The following is a 3,989-nucleotide window of genomic DNA, read 5'->3' as shown; positions in this document are numbered from 1 at the left end:
ATATCAAAAGGATAATGTAGTGGTTGTTTTGCAGAAAGCTAATTTTTCCTTAATATTACATATTATAATAGTCAAATTTTATTTCTTTTCTTGCTATAATTAAATACATATGGTTGAATTGGGCAATCCAATTCCAACCCATCCCAATTATTAAGTTTCCCATCAAGTTTTATCAATTGTATCATCTGTCAAGACCATCCAACAACTGTAATAGTCTAGCTGCTCAAATTTGTCCATAACCGAGGACATAGCTAATCACGATTAGTTTGTACACTACCCACAGGAGGCCCATCCCAACTATCATAATTACATCTGCTGGCACATCCGGGTAAGGTTTCCACAACTGATCAACTAAGCCAGCGCCCATATTAGCGAGTGACGGTACATGGAAGCTACTAGTCACTAAGTCTGTCGGATCTTTTTGAGCCTGGACGGCACCCACTTACATTTAGAGGGTATAAACCATGATGATCTTGAAACCACCCAGCATTAATTACCATCCGGGCGCACTTAGCCATGGTCCATGCCCTTAGAAAAGGAACAAGAAACCATGATGCCACCCTGTCCGTCTAGAGGTGAATTGTATATTATGTTTTTACTCAAGTTATATTGTAAATAGTCCTCACATAATCTCGATGCATACACGAACCAATCGCCGTCTACAAGCATAGCAAGAATACACTACCACGATCTACAATAAGGCCATACTAAGCTGACTCAAAGGCAATAACATACCACCATGATCTTCCTACACATGGATAATGTGGTATTGTAATACATAACTACATGCATGAAAAATCATAGGATGAAGGATGATCAAGGTGTAACTTGCCCGGTACGTTTGATGAAGATAGTCGCACTCATAATTCCTGACAGTTCTACTCGTCACGCTCCGAGCAATCTATCGTAAACAAAAGAATCCAAATAAATAACCATGCCATACAGAAAGAATCAAAAGAACAACAAAACAAATATGGCAAGGTTAAGCAACAACAACAAAATATATAGGCTTAATATATACTACGGGTCTTTATGGTGATATAAGGTGGAAGGTAAAGGAATTAACTCGAAAGACTCAATGGATGATGAATTATTGCCATATAAGATTACATTGGAGATATTATGGAACAAGGTCAAAAGTATTTGGAGAGCAACATGAAAGTTGTATGACATATTGCATATGACATATGGACTCATTCGACGAAAAAATTAATTGAAAAGAAATACTACAACACAAGTTATAGCGAGATGAAGTATGGATTGAATTCGAATTCAAAACAGGTCAAAAAGTGTTTGAATATTTATTATACATGATATGATCAGATAGTATTTGATACAAGCTTTTATATGCAAAAGGAATCAATTCGAAAGGTGTCACGGTTCACCCGATATGATCAAATGAAGTTTTGAATTCAAATTTGAAAAGTACAAAGTTGAAAATTATGATTCTACTCGATAGTCATGATCAACAATAACACATAGGAAAAAGAATTAGTGCATTCGGATGTGTGGATCTCAATATATAGCATAATGAAATTTGGTGTGAATATGTGAAAAACTGCTGCTGTGGCTGCTGTAGCACACTGCCATGTGGTGTGACGGGATTCGTCCAAAAAAAACTGTGCGCGCGCGCTCACCGTGAGCAGGGGAAGATGGCGGCGGCCTCGGACGTCGACGGGAAGGCGTCCCCCGGTGGTTATCTGACTTAGGGAAGTGCACGGGGAGGTTAGGCGTGGCACACTGGAAACAGGGGAGTCGTCGGAGTTCCCCGGTGCGTCCTGCATCGACGGCGGGAGCGAATGAACAAGGGGCGGCGATTGGCTCCTGTGGCCTTCAGGGCTTCTTCCAGGAGCTCGGTTCGGCGCTTCCAGGAGAAAACAAAAGGGTCAAGGAGCGAGGCAACAACGCGTATGTGAAGAAGCAAATCTCAGACAGTCGAGGGGATCACCGGAGATGGCCGATTCACTCACCGGAGAAGCTTCAGGCGGCGGATCTTCGCGAGGTCGTACGCCCGATATCGAGGGGGAAACCGAGCGGTGAGTGTGGGAATTGTGTTGGAAATATGAGCAATTTACCGAATGATTTTATTAACAGAAATACTACATAAAGCATGACTAATATAGTAGAGATAAAACAAGTCATGCGTTCGGACAGAGAGAAGGTAAAGAGCATCTGCATATATGAACTTGAACTAAACACATCTAGAACAGACACTAGATGAAGTTTCATATATGAAGTAGAACCTAACACATGTAGGACGGAAAGTAGAGCAAAGAACTGTGTCATGACATCTAACAGAAAGAGTAAGAACTGATACGTCTCCGTTGTATCTACTTTTCCAAACACTTTTGCCCTTGTTTTGGACTCTAACTTGTATGATTTGAATGGAACTAACCCGGACTGACGCTGTTTTTAGCAGAATTGCCATGGTGTTGTTTTATGTGCAGAAAACAGATATTCTCGGAATGACCTGAAACTCCACGGAACATCTTAGAAAAAATAATAAAAAAATCCTCGCCAAAGATGAAGACCAGGGGGCCCAAACCCTTCTCACGAGGGTGGGGGGCGCCCCCCCCCCTAGGGCGCGCCCCCTACCTCGTGGGCCCCCTGGATGCCCTCCGACGCCAACTCCAACTCTATATATTTGCTTTCGGAGAGAAAAAAATTAGAGAGAAGAAATCATCGCGTTTTACAATACGGAGCTGCCGCCAAGACCTAAAACCTCTCGGGAGGGCTGATCTGGAGTCCGTTTGGGGCTCCGGAGAGGGGGATTCGTCGCCGTCGTCATCATCAACCATCCTCCATCACCAATTTCATGATGCTCACCGCCGTGCGTGAGTAATTCCATCGTAGGCTTGCTGGACGGTGATGGGTTGGATGAGATTTATCATGTAATCGAGTTAGTTTTGTTAGGGTTTGATCCCTAGTATCCATAATGTTCTGAGATTGATGTTGCTATGACTTTGCTATGCTTAATGCTTGTCACTAGGGCCCGAGTGCCATGATTTCAGATCTGAACCAATTATGTTTTCATGAATATATATGAGTTCTTGATCCGATATTGCAAGTCTATAGTCACCTACTATGTGTTATGATCCGGCAACCCCGAAGTGACAATAATCGGGACCACTCCCGGTGATGACCATAGTTTGAGGAGTTCATGTATTCACTATGTGCTAATGCTTTGTTATGGTTCTCTATTAAAAGGAGGCCTTAATATCCCTTAGTTTCCAATAGGACCCTGCTGCTACGGGGGGTAGGACAAAAGATGTCATGCAAGTTCTTTTCCATAAGCACGTATGACTATATACGGAATACATGCCTACATTATATTGATGAATTGGAGCTAGTTCTGTGTCACCCTATGTTATGACTGTTACATGATGAACCGCATCCGGCATAATTATCCATCACTGATCCGGTGCCTATGAGTTTTCCATATACTGGTTCTCGCTTATTTACTTTCCCGCTGCTACTATTACAATCACTACAAAATACCAAAAACATTACTTTTGCTGTCTTTACTTTTGTTGCCGCTACCACCGCTATCATATTACTGTGCTACTAAACACTTTGCAGCAGATACTAAGTTTCCAGCTGTGGTTGAATTGACAACTCAGCTGCTAATACTTGAGAATATTTTTTGGCTCCCCTTGTGTCGAATCAATAAATTTGGGTTGAATACTCTACCCTCGAAAGCTGTTGCGATCCCCTATACTTGTGGGTTATCAAGACAAATTTCCGGCTCCGTTGCCGAGGAGCATAGCTCTATTCTTTGAGTCACTTGGGATTTATATCTGCTGGACACTATGAAGAACTTGAGAGATCCAAAAACCAAGATCTATCCCTCAACTACGAGGGGAGGTAGGAACTGCCATCTAGCTCTGCACTTGATTCACCTTATGTTATGAGTAAGCTAGCGACACCTACACCTACACCTGCTTCTGCTATTTGTTCTGATATGTCGCATGTTATTGATGATGCCACTT

The sequence above is a fragment of the Triticum urartu genome, chromosome 7 (assembly GCF_003073215.2).
Source record: "Triticum urartu cultivar G1812 chromosome 7, Tu2.1, whole genome shotgun sequence".
Lineage (NCBI taxonomy): Eukaryota > Viridiplantae > Streptophyta > Magnoliopsida > Poales > Poaceae > Triticum > Triticum urartu.
This window is presented reverse-complemented; position numbering follows the sequence as displayed.